Genomic DNA, 19,707 nt, shown 5'->3' on the forward strand with positions numbered 1-19,707 from the left:
TATGTTCCTGCTGCTTGTAGTGATTTGAAAAATTAATTGAGTTTAAAAGTTAGTAGACCTAATGTAATCCTTAAATTTGAGTGTTATGTTAATTTACTGATTAAGTTTTTAAATTATTAATACTATAGGTGTTTTACTGTAACGGCTCCCTAGCTAAATGTTTAGTGCACAGGACTTCGGTTCAGACTGCAAAAAGCACATAAATATGGTATTTACTCATCATTTGGTAAAACCTACATCTCAAACTTACCATTAAGTTCCATTTCACTTCAACTGACATTAGAGGAGCATACTTAAATTAATCTACCGTATCTCGCTTGTTTCTAAGTCCCCTGGCAGTTCTGACCCGATAGACCATCTGCTATTAAAGACAACGTAACAACCCCTTTACTTATACTCGAAACCATCCTCTGCTTTTGAGTAGCACTCTTCCCCTCATTCATATTTTCTAAGTCACGTGTCGCTTTTTCCACCATGCCTCCCTGCTCCACTTAATTCCTGATTTTTTCAAGCAAGTTACGGCATTAGGCAGGGACCCCACAGATCAGTATGTACCTGTAAGTTCACTGTCGGAGAGAAGTTCCTGTACGTGGCTGCATCACAGCTATCAAACGTTTCTAACACCTTCATGTGCTCGCTGTTGCTTGTTCCTATCCAGGTCCTTCATCGGCTATAATTGAAGAAGAAGGCAAAGGAACTTCAGGGGCCTCGGTCTTAAAGTTGCAATTTAAGAAGGCGGCTTCAAGAATAACTTCTTGACACGCGCTATTGACCAGTCAACTTGAAAAAAAGGACGTGTCAAACACTTTGCTAATTGTTGAAAAATTTACTTTTCCAGCAGTTCATAACTGATTAGGAAATGGTCCCGCGGACCATCTTCCTCCATCGTGGCCACCACAATGTTAGTGACAAAGCGGCTTAGTGAATACGTGCATACACACACAAAAGAATTTCCCTGACACTTTCAGCCTCATCTCCTGCTTTACTTCTGGGTAGCATCTAATCACATGGTTCTTCCTTAATTCTGAAGTATCTGGTAGTAGATATTTGGAATACTGTCCTAGGAAGATACTAAACTTTTAATTATTCACTTTGTTTAATGGAATATCTGCACAAATAAACGTTTCACGGTCTTATTCAAAAGGCCAGTGAAAATGAATAGCAGGACCAAATAGCTTTTTACCACGAAGCTGCTGCAAACCTCGTATTTTCTCTCTCTCTTCAAGTGTTGACCGTTATTCTTAATTTCGTATATCTTGCAGAAAAGTATATTCCCGTCCTCGGTGAAAACTTTTACACCATAATCTAAAACAAATTGCTTTCCTACACGGTAGTAATAATTTAACTCCGCGTAATTATTTACGCTGTGAATCTCTGTCTGTGCTATCGAGATGATACAATAGGACTTGTATGGACTGCAACTAGTTGTTTCTTGTAAAGCAAGTATAAGAGATAAGAAATGATATGGGCGAGTTCACTGTCAGTCCAGGATCATAGAATGGGTGAAAGATGGTCTTTGCCTTGTTTCCTGGAACCAGAGCGTAATCATTTCAGTTCTAGTACTGCTAAGAAACGAAGTTTAACTTCATGAGAAAGGAAGTGAAAGATGGACAAATTACCCGTTACTCATGAAAATAAAACAAAAAAAGTATCCATGAATTCATTAAAATTAAACTAAAAAACCTTATAACACAAACTTGAAAACTGCAAAATATCATAGAACACGAACAAATATGTTTAGATTAGAATTTTTTACTGTGAAACAGATAAATATTCAACTCGACAGTAAATTGAGTTTAAAAAAAAGAAAATAGAAGGATGCCAAAACAGCAGAATCCTAGCCTTATGCAATGTTGTACAGCATATAACAATATGAGATTTTCAAATATTTATTATATTTTCATATGCTATTGTGAAGGATAAATTAATACAAAAACCATCAATATTTTCCATCAGTGTAATTTATATTCGCCCCTCCTTCTTAGTGAAATATCTTCTTCTTCTGAATCTGTTTACCATCCAGGGTCGGTTTTTCCCTCGGACTCAGCGAAGGATCCCACCTCTACCGCCGCAAGGGCAGTATCCTGGAGTTTCAGATTTTGGGTCAGGGGATACAACTGGGGAGAATGACCAGTACCTCGCCCAGACGGCCTCACCTGCTATGCTGAACAGGGGCCTTGTGGAGGGATGGGGCGATTGGATGGGACAGGCAAGGAAGAGGGAAGGAAGCGGCCGTGGCCTTAAGTTAGGTACCATCCCGGCATTTGCCTGGAGGAGAAGTGGGAAACCACGGAAAACCACTTCCAGGATGGCTGAGGTGGGAATCGAACCCACCTCTACTCAGTTGACCTCCCGAGGCTGAGTGGACCCCGTTCCAGCCCTCGTACCACTTTTCAAATTTCGTGGCAGAGCCGGGAATCGAACCCGGACCTCCGGGGGTGGCAGCTAATCACGCTAACCACTACACCACAGAGGTGGACCTTAGTGAAATATACACAGTAAAATCAACGCAGTCTCTGTACAAACCATTGAAGCCCTCTTTAAACTCAGCACTTAGTGGAACAGAGTAGTTAGACCTGTGTTTATGATTAGAATTACAGGTACAATTATTAAAATGTCTCATCACATTTGCCCCTAGGAATTAGCCTGGTATTTGTTTCCGGTGTAGGATAAGTACACCCTAGGGCAGGGATGGCAAACCTTTACCAAATAGCGTATCAGTAAAGGTCTTGTTTATTGTTGTTTACTGTCTAGTGTGCCATCAGTTAATTTCTTTATCATCATCACGGAAGTCCTCATTTGACTTCATTTAGGTATTACATTGCATTACGTATGAATCTATTCGACTGAAGGATTTATGATTTTATTTTGCAAACGTCACTGAAAATTACATTTAAAAACAGGTAAATTTTAAGAAGGTATAATTTTGCTCGGATCTAATAAAATTGTAAAAGGAACATGGGCATTAAATTAATAGGGACATAATTTTTTATTAAAGCGTAATGTTAAAATGTTGCTAGATTTTCGACATATTTATTACATGTTAATAACATTAAAATGTATGTTAGTATGTTGTGTGATGTGTCACAGAAGACGTGTTCGCGTGTCACCTAGTGGCATGCGTGTCATAGGTTCGCCATCCCTGCCCTAGGGTAATCAGAAGTAGAAGTTAATTAACATATTGTTTTAGATCCTAATAAAGAATCGAACACATGTCCATTCAGGGTGCACATAGTAACTAGGTTTTTTTTTTTCGTAATGCAGTTCAAACTGTACTTCCGCCAGTGTTACACATTCTTGGTTATGAAATCCAGTCAGCTGATTATGTACTGATCCAGTATTCGTAACCGTGCACGATACACGAAATATATCGCGCACTCATTATCTAGAAGTAATCTGTGTTTGGCCATACCAATTCCACGTAAAAGCCTGCAGCACTGTTATGGCATGTTTATGCAATGCATTCCGTGCATTTTCTACGTAACAAGATTCATACACGTAAGATCCAAGCGTTTCACAATAATTGGCTAAATCCTCCAGAAACATAAGATATTATTGTTGTTGTTATTACCCTCATTCCTCTTCTTTCTTTGTTATGCCCAACTCATTTATCTGATGTCGTTGCCGTTTTTTCTTCTCCCAAAATCTCTTCATCTTCTCTCTCTGGCTTTTCTTGCGATCTTCCGACCAAGTTTTGTTAGTGGTAGCGCTTCGATGATGTTTAAAGCGCCTATTTCCTGAAGATCCTTTCCAATTTCGAGAAGACAATTGTTTTTTACTTTGATTGATAGGGCTAGGTTCAGAATTACTTTCGCCAATCTCCGGTTACACATTCTGAGAATGTGTCCATCAAATTTCAAACGTCTTTTCATAAATGTGTCTGAGATGTTGTCTGAGTGTTGGTACAGGTCATGAGAGTTCCTTATCACCCAAATTCCCCCTGAACAGACTGGTCCAAAAACTTTCAATGAGACTTTTCTTTCTTGCTTTTCTACATTATTAATCAATGATCTGCCCCCCAATGATTAGTGTTTCAGATGCACGTAGTGCTTCAGCCTTGATTACAGTGTTCTAGTGTCTTAATTTTGTATTTCGGGATATAGATTTTTTTATTGTATCTGCTGCGCGTGAGTCTGTATGTTTTTGTACAATTTGCTGTACGTCGCACCGACACACATAGGTCTTTTGGCAACGATGGGATAGGAAAGGATTAGGAGTGGGAGGGAAGTGGCCGTGGCCTTAATTAAGGTACCTCCCCGACATTTGCCTGGTGTGAAAATGGGAAACCACGGAAAACCATCTTCAGGGTTGCCGACAGTGCAGTTCGAACTCACTATCTCCCGGATGCGAGCTCACAGATGCGCGGCCCTAACCTCACGGCCAACTCGCCTGGTAAGAATCTGTATGTTCTTTGTACTTTAGAGACCCTTTCTTTGCTTCGCGATTGAGTCCTGAAGGTTGGATGACTTCTCCCAGGTATTTGAATTTAGACACATAGGATACTTTGCCTTATTAGGTTTCCATTGGTTGTCCATCTAGATGCCCTCATTATTAAATGTTGGTGTATTAATAAGTCCGCCTCTGTGGTGTAATGGTTAGTGTGATTAGCTGCCACCCCCGGAGGCCCGGGCTCAATTCCCGGCTCTGCCACGAAATTTGAAAAGTGGTACGAGGGCTGGAACGCGGTTCACTCAACCTCGAGGAGGTCAACTGAGTAGAGGGGGGGTTCGGTTCCCTCTTCAGCCATCCTGGAAGTGGTTTTCCGTGGTTTCCCACTTCTCCTCCAGGCAAATGCCGGAATGGTACCTAACTTAAGGCCACGGCCGCTTCCTTCCCTCGTCCTTGTCTATCCTTTCCAATCTTCCCATCCCCCTACAAGGCCCCTGTTCAGCATAGCATTGAGGCCGCCTGGGCGACGCACTGGTCATCCTCCCCAGTTGTATCCTCCGACCCAGAGTCTCACGCTCCAGGACACTGCCCTTGGGGCGGTAGAGGTGGGATCCCTAGCTCAGTCCGAGGGAAAAACCGACCCTGGAAGGTAAACAGATGAAGAAGTGTATTAATAAAAATATGCTTTTTATTTATTTATTTATTTATTTATTTATTTATTTATTTATTTATTTATTTATTTATTTATTTATTTATTTATTTATTTATTTATTTATTTATTTATTTATTTATTTATTTGGTAATCGCCAAACTAGTGTCCACGATGCTTCATTATACATTCTGGCGTTTACTCAGTTTTCGACTGATCCAGTAGGTTTTCATTAGCTGGCTGTGTCGAGCACGTCATTCATCTGACCACTGTGCACCAGTTGTCCACTTCGAATCCCGTAAAGCCCCAAAAGTCACAATGATTGTTCTAAAAAGGTCTCGTTTGTGAGCGTCTTGTGGTCGTAGGCCCATTTCTTCGAGGTCTATCTTCACGTTAACGTACCAGGGAATTGTTCTTTTGGGTTTGAGACAATATTGTTTAAAATGCGATTCGTCCATCGAGAGTCGTCCATCCGTCGTTGGTGACGGTAGAAGCGAGTCCATAATAATGTGATTTGCTTTACGTCCCAATAACTTCTTTTACAGTTTTCGGAGACGCCGAGGTGCCGGAATTTAGTCCCTAAGGAGTTATTTTACGTGCTAGTAAATCTACCGACACGAAGCTGACGTATTTGAGCACCTTTAAATACCACGGACTGAGTCAGGATTGAACCTGCCAAGTTGGGCTCAGAAGGCCGGAGAAGCGAGTCATGCGTTTGCGCATTGTGTCCGTGATCTTCTCTATCTTAGAACAGATTTCTAGTTTGGATTTTCTTATGAACCTACCGTTTTTGTATTTTGGGCCTAGAATGCTGTGGGGAATGTTGCTCTAACTTAGCGAGTGCACATTTCTGAGAGAGGATAAGGCATTCTGGCGCGTAGAGAGATATCGGTTTACCGAGCTCGATAGCTGCAGTCGCTTAATTGCGGCCAGTATCCAGTATTCGGAAGATAGTAGGTTCGAACCCCACTATCGGCAGCCCTGAAAATGGTTTTCCGTGGTTTCCCATTTTCACTCCAGGCAAATGCAGGGGCTGTACCTTAATTAAGGCCACGGCCGATTCCTTCCCACTCCTAGCCATTTCCTGTCCCAGCGTCGCCATAAGACCTATCTGTGTCGGTGCGACGTAAAGCAACTAGCAAAAAAAAAAAAGATATCGGTTTGATCACAGTGTTATAATAATGGTGATTTTTGGTATTTATAGAAAAGCACCTTTTGTTATATACGTTGCGGGTGGTTTGGAAAGCTACCTCCATTTTCCTTGCTCTGGCCGCTAGGGCCTCTGTATCTGAACTGTTTGAGTGGATCCACTCACCAAGGTATTTAAACTTATACACTCGGTTTATTGTTCCATATTTGGTGTTCAGTTGGGTCATGTTGTCTTTGATGTTTGACATTACTTCCATCTTTTCAAAGGATATCTGAAAGCCTGTTTGTTCTAATTCTTTCGTTACATTCGTCTGAAAATAAAAACCTACAACCTGTTTTCCAGTCATTGACCGCGTCAGGGATGTAATGAATGTAGCAGATATAGCCTATTAGTACGATGGGGTCGTCACTCCCAAAGTGATTTTATTAATTACTGATAAATGCTATGAAATGAGAATGGAGAGTGTTGCTGGAATGAAAGATGACAGGGAAAACCGGAGTACCCGGAGAAAAACCTGTCTCGCCTCCGTTTTGGCCAGCACGAATCTCACATGGAGTGACCGGGATTTGAACCACGGTATCCAGCGGTGAGAGGCCGACGCGCTGCCATCTGAGCCACGGAGGCTCACTTACATTAGTCTATTATGTAAAAATACAAAATTATTATTATTACTTAACGTCCGTTCGTTCTGTATAGATTTTAACAAACACTGGATTGTCGAAATTTCGTCCCACTGAATTTCTTACACGTGTCGGAAGCCAACGATATGGAGACGTCGAATTTAAATATCCTCAAATACTGCGGATCTCAGTCAGAATAGTCCGGCTCCATGACTAAATGGTTAGCGTGCTGGCCTTTGGTCACATGGTCGCGGGTTAGATTCTCGGCAGGGTCATCATGACGCGCAGGTTGCCTATGGGAGTAATGTAAATTCAAAAGACCTGCGTTTGGCGAGCCGAACATGTCCTCCGATACTTCCGGCACTAAAAGCCATACGCCATTTCATTTTTGCATCCGCTGTCTTGGGAGTAGGACAACTACTACCCACTGTACCACACAGATCGGATGAAAGAAGATCAGCTTACTCGGTCGTTGATAATGGAAGTAAACTCTTTCGAACTTCAGAGCTGTCGGCTAAAAATATTCTTCTTCCAGACGTTGTTAAGGCGACGAGACGAAGGGATCTTCTACCAAGGTCAGCCTGCCACTGACGATGTCTACTACAGTTGCAGACAAAGCTTCTGGAATTAAAAAAAATGCTTGATTATACTAGGGCTCTGCAGCCTTGAATATTTTTATTTCATCTTTTTAATCTTGTTATTGGGGCCGTGAGATAAGTTTATATTCTTCTACATATTAAGATTACGATTTCTAAGTAATACACATACAATACTTGTGGAAATTCACCAAATTTGATATAATACTCTCTGGGAAAAAGAAGATATCAGTAAACAGAAAGAGAATACTCTTCCCATATAATATCACATAAGTCTAGCTTAATAAAATTATTTCAGTTATTATTTGTACAGATTTTACGAAAAGTTTTACATGAAACGAAAACAATATGTTTATTCACTTCTTTTTACTGAGGGAACTTTCACCATTAGTCCCTCTTTGGGAGCTAGTTCATACCGTCATAACAATAGCAAAATAAATCCGAAAATGAACTTACTTTATCTTCCTCGTTTAGAATTATGTATGTAGTAACATAGCGGGAACTCCAGAATTTTTCTAGAAATAGTCTGGAGCTATAGTGATATTCATTTTCGGCTAATTATCGAATATCTTCAAAATTAAGATATTTATGATAATATAAATGCATACATATAAAAATAAACAGATCAAATACATAGATATTCATAACCTGTACAGGGAATAAAACTTTCAGCAGAGAAATATTTGGACTGCAATCCTCAAACATGTAGGCTTCATCAAAATACCACAGTTACGCACATTTATTATTTAAGACAACTGAAGAATGGTTTTTATGGCAAAGAAGATATAAAGATCATTCAGTACGCTATTCTGATGAATGTATATAAAAACAATTGCATGTAGGTGCGATAATACGGAAGTGGTAATATAAATACAGTGGTAATAGACAGCTATTGATTGGTTGAAGTTACCGATTGGTCGCTGGAACCCTGTGCTAAATAAACATTTTTATTTTTATATTGAGTGGCACTGTCTAAACTGTGTAACGCGAGGCTTAAGGATACATTTTTATCATAAAATAACCAAGGTGACCTTACAAACTGTAATAATTATGGGTGGCAACATGAGCACCGCGGTAGAATTTAAAATGGATGTAGATTTGGAGAGGATAACCGAAATATTATGAATATATTTATGCTTCCCTTTATACATTTCTCGCGGCTCTTTCTTCCAGAATGGTTTACATTTATTTTGTGTTTCATTCTCTAGTCAAACAGATAAGCATAATCCATAAGTAAACAAATTAATACATGTAATATTTTCCTGTCATAAAATATTAGTGGTAATAATCCTTTAAACAATATGATTGAAATATAAAATTGTCGAAATTTAGATTTTATATCATTTGAAATGCGGTATTACGGAAGAATGCTGAAGGTAAGATAGATCGAATCTCAAATGAGAGATAATGAATCGAATTGGTGAGAGGATATCGATTTGGCTAAATTTGACCAGAATAAGAGAAAAAATGATATGACACATCTTAAGATACCCAGGACTTGTTCAGTTGTTTTTTTAGGGAAGTGTAGGTGGTAAGAACGGTCGGGGTAGGCCAAGGTATGAATATGACAAGCAGATTAGAAAAGATGTAGGATGCAGCAGATACCTAGAAATGCAAAGGTTAGCACAGGATAGGGTGTCATGGAGGGCCGCGTCAAACCAGTCTATGGACCGATGACTACAACAACATCAACAAAAACAACCACCACATCATTCGCACACCCTAAAATGCCACTGGCGTCGGCTAAGATCGAATCCACTACCTTGAGAACAAAAGGACAACGACTAATCAACTGCGTGACTGAGGTAGGTTGAAAATAAGAATAAGTAGGCGTGGTAGTAGCAACAGCAGCAGCAGTAGTAGTAGTATAGAAGAAGGAGAAGACATGTACGAGATCAGATCAGATGATGTCTACGATTAGGAGGTGCTGATCAGTGCTCTCAGTTTCCTTGCCTCCAATTACATATGAAGAATTTTAAAAGGCCGTGAGCCCAGTTAACGAAGTCCTATGTACATCTATGGTATGGGGATGTGAGTGTATCAAGAATTTCTGGTGATATCATCATGAACTTCAAAACTATGACAGGCGAAATGTCTTACATCATAAACTTACAGCAGTATTATAGCATATGCAAGTCTGATTGTATCAAGAATTCATCAAAATGCACTTCAAAACTCTGGCAGGAGAATTGTTTTACGTCATAAACGTCATGAACTTAGTGTAGTGTTATAGCATATGCATGCTTATGACATAAGCAAGTCCCTGTAGGTCATTAACTCGCCGCTGTTGGTCAAGTGTTGCAAATCTCGGTTTCGTTCCGTTCAACTTTCGCTCTCAGTTAGTATCGAGGTGCTCCATATTGTGCTGTAGCGGTCGACGTGGCCTCCGGGCAGGTGAAAGTCTCAAGGGGCCACACGCTGGGGGCGGCCAGTACCGTATTGGCACGAGGAAGTTGTATCTCTTTCAAGATATAGTTAATAAAACCTATTCAAATGCTTATAAAAATTAATAAAAAGAAAACACTTTATGTAGTACAGAATACTTTTTTCTTTTTCGTAAAATAATCCATTAACTCTTTGGTTCACTTAACACATAGGCAGGAAGAAATGATCTGGGACTGGGGAGGACATTCAAGTGGAACACTGTTTGACTTCCAAGTATCTTGGAGTATTGGTAGCAAGAAATGTTCTGAGACTAGGGAGGAAATAGGATATAAAGCAGAGGGTATATAAATCTCTGGTAAGACCCTACTAGAGTATGGTTCCTGTGTATGGGGTCCTTACCAGGATTATTTGATTTGAGAAATGGAAAAAAAAATCCAAAGAAAAGCAACTCGATTTGTTCTGGGTGATTTCCGACAAAAGAGTAGTGGTACGAAAATTTTGCAAAGTTTAGGCTGGGAACATTTGGGAGAGTCCACCTCTGTGGTGTAGTGGTTGGTGTGATTAGCTGCCACCCCCCCCCCCCCCCGGAGGTCCGGGTTCGATTCCCGGCTCGGCCACGACATTTGAAAAGTAGCACGAGATTTGGAACGGGGTCCACTCAGCCTCGGGAGGTCAAATGAGTGGAGGTGGGCTCGATTCCCACCTCAGCCATCATGGAAGTGGTTTTCCGTGGTTTTCCACTTCTCCAGGCAAACGCCGGGATGGTACCTAACATAAGGCCACGGCCGCTTCCTTCCCTCTTCCTTGCCTATCCCTTCCAATCTGCCCATCCCCTACAGGGCCCCTGTTCAGCATAGCAGGTGAGGCCGCCTGGGCGAGGTACCGGTCATTCTCCCCAGTTGTATCCCCTTTCCCAATGTCTCGCGCTCCAGGACACTGCCCTTGAGGCGGTAGAGGTGGGATCCCTCGCTGAGTCCGAGGGTAAAACCAACACTGGAGGGTAAACAGATTAAGTAAGAAATGGGAGAAACGATACGAGCTGCTTGACTTAGTGGTATGTTCCGAGCTGTCAGTGGAAAGATGAAGTGGAATGACGTTAGTAGACGAATAATTTTGAGTGGTGCCTTTAAAAGTAGGAAAGATCACAATATGAAAATAAATTTGGAATTTAAGAGGACAAATTGGGGCAATTATATGTTTATAGGAAGGGTAGTTAGGGATTTGAATAACTTTCCAAGGGAGATGTTCAATAAATTTCCAACTTCCTTGCAATCATTTAAGGCTAGGAAAACAACAGATAGGAAACCTGCGACCTGGGCGACTCTCCTAAATGCAGATCAATAGGATTGATTGATTGATTGATTGATTGATTGATTGATTGATTGATTGATTGATTGATTGATTGATTGATTGATTGATTGATTGATTGATTGATTGATTGATTGATTGATTGATTGATTGATTGATTGATTGATTGATTGATTGATTGATTGATTGATTGATTGATTGATTGATTGAAATCGAAATAGGACAGTGTTGGACTTTTCGGTATCTCGGAGTATCTTGATACAGAGCACATTGAATGAACACCTCCCCCAACCCACTCCGCCTTTCCCCCAAAATTAACGGATCATGTAGGAGCAAGATTCTACGTAAACATTCTAGTACTAGCTCCAGGACACAGGCTGATACGCAAGAATTTCCTCTGTACTCTTTTGCTACTCAGTTTCAGAACACATTGAACCTGTCTAGTAACTTATAGGTTTATCACGCCGAACTTTACATGGTATCTGCGGTCTCATAGTAGGGTGACTGAAATAATCAAATGCCGTCTCCAGGTATCCGTTCAGAAGTGAAGCCAGACTTCAGAGGTGTAAGCTTTCAAACTCTGATGTTCATATTTTAAGTGGCTCCGAGGCTTAAATCAAGGGGACATTTACTTCATTCAAGAGAAAATATCACTGAACTACGAACATTTAGGCTAAATTCTTGTCAATCCAGAATAAACCATCCAACTGAGGGTCTATTTCCTAGTCACGAAGAAAATTCCGGATTTATTATAGATTATATTCCGTAGTTGGAAGATGTCCGACTCGTTGGCTGAATGGTCAGCGTACTGGCCTTCGGTTCAGTCTCGCGATCTATTTCCGGCCGGGTCGAGGATTTTAATCGCTTCTGATTAATTCTTCTAGCTCGGGGACTGGGTCTATGTGTCCGTTCCAACACTCCCTCCATCATATTCATTCAACACACTACCAACCACCATAGAAAAACGCAAAAGTCATTACATCCTGCCATATATGGTTGGCGTCAGGAAGGGCATCCGGGCTTAAAGCAGGGCCAAATCCACATGCGCAACGCAGTTCGCACCCGAGAACCCACAGGTCTGGGAAAATGCGGTAGCAAAAGAAGAAGAAGAAGAAAAATTCCTACCGAGCTCGATAGCTGCAGTCGCTTAAGTGCGGCCAGTATCCAGTATTCGGGAGATAGTAGGTTCGAACCCCACTGTCGGCAGCCCTAAAGATTGTTTTCCGTGGTTTCCCATTTTCACACCAGGTAAATGCTGGGGCTGTACCTTAATTAAGGCCACGGCCGCTTCCTTCCCACTTCTAGCCCTTCCCTGTCCCATCGTCGCCATAAGACCTCTCTGTGTCGGTGCGACGTAAAGCAACTAGCAAGAAGAATTCCGTAGTTGGAAGATCAGGGATAAATGTAAAGAAGTGAGGTGAGATGAAGAGCAAACAAATGATCATATCCTCGTTTGTAGTATGCGCTCCTTTACGTAGGGGCTGCCTGGTTGAGGCGGTAAAGGCGTGCTCGGTTCGCCCGGAAGGACATGGGTTCGAATCCCCGTCAGGAAGTCGTAAAATTTAAGAAACGATATTTCCACTTCCGGAGGGGCATATGACCCTGAGGTTCACTCAGCCTACACCAAAAATGAGTACCAGGTTAATTCCTGGGGGCAAAGGCGGCCGGGCGTAGAACTAACCACTCTACCCCATCACGTACCGCTGTTAACAATGGTGGAAGCCTTTACCTTCCACTCCCCCAAGGGCCTTCTTGGCCTGTACGGAGGTGACTTTGTCTTTGTCTTTGCTCCTTTACGTACGACCATTAGATTTTAAGCATGCAACGTCTGAACCTAGTGATCTGTCGAAGTACTGGCCAAAATATATTTACTGTGACTGGATAATTTACCGTCGGTTTGTATGCTTTTTCGTGAAGTATATAGTACGAATCGTTAATTCGTGTTATATTTTCACGTTATGGGGTCGCACTGGCACAGAGATGGAGCCACTCGTCTCCCCATCAGACTGCACTGGGTTCGAAACGCGGTGACATCGAGTGAGACTTTTTTTGGCAATAGTGTGTGGCTGGGGGGAGGACATCTCATGGCAAGGTGTTAAATAGAGCTAGGATGATTCGCCGAGCCCACATTAAGTATGAAGTTGCGATTGAGGAAAAAATAATACATATTAGATGATTTCTGACAAGATAAAATAATATTAACTCGTTCCTTTCGCAAAACGCAACATGGTACGTCTTTTAAAAATTCAAAATCTGTTGATCGATATAATCAGAGTGTTCTTATATAATCTATGGGTAAACTAGTCATACAGTTTGATTCTTGTTTATCACCTTACACAAGCTCCAACGTGGCTAATGGACAAAAAGAAGCCCATTATCTGTACTACAGCGGGAACTTTTATTTTACATTAATAAATAACGTAGGAACGAATTAGACCTACAATCGGTATATGGAAACTGATCTCAAAGTTCCTAGACACTAAGTAACCCAGACTGTAGCTCGCTGTCTTCTGAGTTTGAGTTGGCTGGTTCGATCTCTGCTCAGACCGCTAGTATTTGAAAATGCTCAAATCTGTCAGCCTGGTGTCAGTAGATGTATTGACGCATAAAAGAGCTCCCGTGGGTAAGTTATTCGGGACGCCAGTGTCTCCGTAAACCAAAAAAGGTAACGTACAACCAATACCATTATTTATTTATTTATTTATTTATTTATTTATTTATTTATTTATTTATTTATTACGGTAAAAATGAAAAGGCGTATGGCTTTTAGTGTCAGGAGTGTCCGAAGGCAAGTTCGGCTCGCCAGATGCAGGTCGTTTGATTTGATGCCCGTAGGTGACCTGCGCGTCGTGATGAGGATGAAATGATGATGGGGACGATACATTCACTCAGCCCCCATGCCAGAGAAATCAACCAACTGTGGTTAAAAATCCCGACCTTGCCTGGAATCGAACCCGAGACCCCTGTGACCAAAGGCCAGCACGCTAAGCATTTAGCCATGGAGCCGGACATTTATTGCGCTTCCTTGCCCTGTTGTGTAAAAATACCTGTACTCATCCACGGTGCATATAGTTGCAGAATAGTATCCTGACACATGGAGTTGGTGTTTACGAGTGCTTAGGTATGCCCAGTTTTATCACCGTCTTAAAAATACTCATCTCGAGACTACTACATCTGTTTGAGTGCATTTTAGCCGCTGAAAGCAAACAGTATATTTAATTTTCCAGGAAATGATGTTTTATTTTTGATACGATACATAATTCAAGAATGCTTCTTGTCTGACTATTTGTTAATCGTCGCACCGTCACAGACAGACCATAAGGAGAGGATGGGGTAGGAAAAGGCTAGGACAGGTAAGGAAGTGACCGTGGCATTCATTAAGGTACACCCCCAAGTATTTGCCTGGTGTGAAAATCATCTTCAGGGCTGCCGACCGTAGGGTTCGAACCCACTATCTCCTGAATGCAACCTGCTAGCTACGTGACGCAAACCACGTTGCTACTCACTCGGTAGGAATGCTATTGCAACATAAGTTATCTCACTTCTCTAAGTCTCCAGATTTCTATCTCTTGGAAACCAATCAAGAGGATATTTAGAATGAGGAGGAAGTTTTAAATTATTTACTGTAGCATATATATATATATATATACATCAAAAATTTAAATATTTATTCCAACACTAATCTTTAAATACAGGCTACTTGCATTTGGTAATTCTAATCTCAATCTTCATATTAGAGATTATGCTAGACATATAAGCATACTATGCAGTTTTAGCTTAAAGTATGGAAAGAAAATAATCAAGAATATTTCTTCCCTTTCTATCCCTTCATATTTCTATTGTTTTTCCCTTTTATATCCATTTTCAGCTGCTAGTCTTTTTTTCTCTGCCAGTCTTGACGTTTCTGGGTCCAATTTTTATTGTTTGTTATATATCTTCTATACATACTTAATTTGTTCCATTTGTGGAGAATACTTTTTCTGAGAGATAGTGGCATAGAATCCATAGTATAGAATTAATTTCCTTATATACAAACATATGGTAATCTTTAGAAGATATTAGAACTACATTGGATAACACATGCAGGAACAATTGAAACAAGAGCATCATTCGCGCGAAATATATCTTCAGAAGAATTAAATAAATTACACCCGTCATGTTATATTGTTATGTTACGTCATTATTGTTTTTATTATCATTATTCTACCGCTTTTCCCACATCCGTGGGGTCGCGGGTGCGAACTGTGTCGTACGTGTAGATCTGGCTCGTTTTACGACCGGATGCCCTTCCCGACGCCAACCCTATATGGAGTGGTGTAATCACTATTGCGTTTCTGTGGTGGTTAGTAGTGTAGTACGTTGTCTGAATATGAATATGAAAGTGTTGGGACAAACACAAATACCCAGTCCCCGAGCCAGAATAATTAATCACACGCGATTAAAATCCCCGACCCAGCCCGGAATCGAACTTGGGACCCTCGGAACCGAAGCCCTCGATGCTGATCATTCAGCCAGTGAGTCAATCAGCCATTATTATTATTATTATTATTATTATTATTATTATTATTATTATTATTATTATTATTATTATTATTATTATTTATCAATCCTTGTGTGAGTGTGAGATGGTTTTAAGGATCTACGCCGCAACTGTGATAAAAACCAAAGATTAGTTGATAGATAATGTATTAAAGACCCTCTTAGCTACAAGATGCTTTCAATGGAACTCGTTACGGTAGTCATTTACCTCTTATGTAGTTTGAGGGAGCCCTGCCCTGCATATCTATCATCTGTTTGCCACCTTACATGAAAGATAATGACTTGATCAGGTGCTGAAGTCTAAAACAATGGCTGAATTACCGCGACACATCTGATGTTGCCAAGTGCTGTTCCTTTTATACTCCAGCATTCATGTCTCCAAGTTTCATTCACTATACCTACATATCTCACTCTAGGGTGCATTTTACGTATGCTTATATAACACTGCATTATTTGTATCTTTCTTATTGTTTGGCTCATCACTCCACAAACCAATTTCATGCCCCTTTCCATGCCACCATATTCCATACCAAACCTTTCAAATACTGATCTCGAGAGTTTCAGTCGCTTAAGTGCGGCCAGTATCCCAGTATCCAGTATTCGGGAGATAGTGGGTTCGAACCCCACTGTTGGCAGCCCTGAAGAGGGTTTTTGTGGTTTCCCATTTTCACACCAGGCAAATGCTGGAGGCTGTATCTTAATTAAGACCACGGCCGCTTCCTTCCCACTCCTAGCCCTTTCGTGTCCCATCGTAGCCCTAAGACCTCTGTGTCGGTGCGACGTAAAACAACTTGTGAAAAAACTTTCATACGGGCTGAGTGGCTCAGACGGTTGAGACGCTAGTCTTTTGACCCCAACTTGGCAGGTTCGATCCTGGCTCAGTCCAGTGGTATTTGACGGTGGTCATAAACGTCAGCCTCGTGTCGGTAGATTTACTGGTACGTGAATGAACTTCTCTTGGGCTAAATTCCGGCACTTCGGCATCTCCGAAAACAGTAAAAGTAGTTAGTGGGCCGTAAATCTAATAACATTAACATTATTAAACCTTTCATATCCTAGCGAGTTAACCGTCCGGTTAGGGTCGCATAACTGTGAGCTTGAAATCGGGAGATACTGGGTTTGAAATCCTCCGCCAGCAGCCCCAAATATGTTTTCCATGGTTGCCCATTTTCACACCAGGCAAATTCCGGAGCTTTATCTCAATTAAGGCCACCACGGCCGCTTCTTTCTCAGTCGTACCCCTTGCACATCCTTGCGTCACCGAAAACCTTCAGTGTGTTAGTGCAACGTTAAACCAATAGAGAAAAACACCTTCATAACTTCTTAACAATCTCATGTTACATTTATTCATAATCCAAAATCCAATTGAATAAGTCGTCGGTTTTTCAAGATGTGGCCTATCACTGTATAACTTATTTTGGTCAAATTTAGCTATATCTCATCAAATTCATTCTGTTTCTCTTCATTTATGATTCTCCTCTTTTATGATGCTGTTCATTTATAATCCTATCCTATATGTACCTCACGCTCAATATTATTCGGTAGCACATCAGTAGTATAATGGGAGAGTTCTGCGGCCTCCTCCCGCGGGAAATTTGAATTCTGGCGGGAAATTTGAATTTTTGGCAGGAAATTTGAATTTTGGCGCGAGATTTGAATTTGTAAACAAAGCCACGTGCTTTTCGACAGCTGTCATCGACAACAACGCATCGCTAACCTCACTGCTGCCATCTTCACGGGCCTAAACCTCAGTAGTGCCAACTTAACCTAACTAGCGCGAGGTAAACAAAGCCACGTGTTTTTTGACAGCCACGTGCTTTTTGACGGACAACAACGCATCGCTAACCTCAGTACTGCCATCTTGACGGGCCTAAACCTCAGTAGTACCAACATAACCTAACTAGCGCGAAATAAACAAATCCACGTGTTTTTTGACAGCCACGTGCTTTTTTGACAGCTGTCATCCGCCATCTTTAAACTACAGAGCACCGTTCTGCCCTCTTTATCGCAGTAGCTGCAAATTCGTCACCTGTCATCGGCAGTGCTGCCATCTTGGCGGGCCTAAACCTTAGTGCTACCAACTTAACCTCACTAGCGTGAGATAAACAACTCCACGTGCTTTTTTGACAGCTGTCATCCGCCATCTTTAAACCACAGAGCACTGTGCTGCCCTCTTTATCGCAGTAGCTGCAAATTCATCACCTGTCATCCGCAGTGCTGCCATCTTAACGGGCCTAAACCTTAGTGCTACCAACTTAACCTCACTAGCGCGAGATTCGAATCGGCAAACAAATCCACGTGCTTTTTTGACAGCTGTCATCCGCCATCCTTAATCTATAGAGCACAGTGGTGCTCTCTTTAGCTACTTACCTTTGAAATGTGGTGGCGGATAATTTGAAAAATGCTTTTTGACAGCAGCCATCTTTAATCTAGAGAGCACCGTGCTGCCCTCTTTAGCTAGTTACCATTGAAATGTGGTGGCAGGCAATTCCACATGACAGCAGCCATCTTTAATCAAGAGAGCACCATGCTGCCCTCTATGTGATGGCGGCAATTTGAAAAATTCTACATGCTCTTGTTTTCTAACAAATTCACGCGCTTTTTTGACAGCCGTCATCCGCCATCTTTAATCAACAGAGCACAGTGCTGCACTCTTTAGCTAGATACCTTTCAAATGTGGAGGCGGCAATTTGAAAAATTCTATGTGCTCTTGTTTGGAAACAAAGCCACGTGCTTTTTTGACAGCTGTCATCCCCCATTTTTAATCAATAGAGCACTGTGTTGCTATCATGCGGGCAATTTCGTCAGCTGTCATCCTCCATCTTTAATCCACAGAACACCGTGCTACCCTCTTTATGACATGTAGTAGCGGGCAATTTGAAAAGTTCTGTTAGCTGTCATCCGCCATCTTTAATCAAGAGCGCACCGTGCTGCCATCTTTAGCTAGATACCTTTGAAATGTGGTGGCGGCAAATTGAAAAATTCCACGTGCTCCTGTTTAGTAAACAAACTCACGCGCTTTTTTGTCAGCTGTCATCCGCCATCTTACATCGCAAACCTCAGTGCTACACTCTTTAGGTACATACCTTTGAAATATGGTGGCGGATAATTTAAAAAGAAAAATTCTACAGCAGCCATCTCTCGACGCTAATTGCACAAGATGGTGGCTATACATGACTCCTTAAAGGTGCTTATGCAAGATGGCCACTATACATAGGTTCTTATGAGACGCCCTTGGGATGCTTGCGCAAGATGGCGGTTATACATGGCTCCTTATGAGATGCCCTAGGGATGCTTGCGCGAGATGGCGGTTGCTCTTATGAGGCGGCTTAAGGGTCCTCGCACAAGATGGCTAGAGACGCCCTAAGGATGCTTGCGCAAGATGGCGGACACAAGACGGCGGCTATACACTTCTCCTTATGAGACGCCTTAAGGGTGCTTGCACAAGATGGCTGCTGCTCTTATGAAGAAAGCTAGCTTAGAGGCTAACGCGTCGTGCTAGTTCGATTCATTAAATTTGGGGCTTAAATGCAAAATGTTAAATATCTCGAAAGCGGTGCATCGTAGAGCAAAACGGACAAAAAATTTTCTGCCCAGTACCTCGGTTCGCAGTACGAGGAACAAGAAAAACATAGTCTAATGATGAGATCAACGGTTCGGTTCCTACTTAAGCCCTTTGGCATTCGCTCTGTTTTAGCTTGTATTGAAGCAAGTCTTCGTAACATGATCAGGTTTAGCTATGGTAGAGAGTATAACGTGCCGTGCAGGTTCGATTCATTAAATTTAGGGCTTAAATGCAAAATGTTAAATATCTCGAAAACGGTGCATCGTAGAGCAAAACCTGATACCTGGGTTTGCAGTATTATGAATATGATAGCATAAGAAAACATAGTCTAATGATGAGATCGACGGTTCGATCCCTACTTAGGCCCTTTGGCATTGGCAGCTATCTAATTCTACAAGATGGGGCTATACACAGCTCCTTATGATACGGTCTAGAGGTGCTCACACAAGATGGTGACTGCTCTGATGAAGAAAGCTAGCTTTGCATCGTGCAGGTATCTTTACAGC

Source organism: Anabrus simplex, chromosome 1 (assembly GCF_040414725.1).
Source record: "Anabrus simplex isolate iqAnaSimp1 chromosome 1, ASM4041472v1, whole genome shotgun sequence".
In the NCBI taxonomy this organism is placed as follows: domain Eukaryota; kingdom Metazoa; phylum Arthropoda; class Insecta; order Orthoptera; family Tettigoniidae; genus Anabrus; species Anabrus simplex.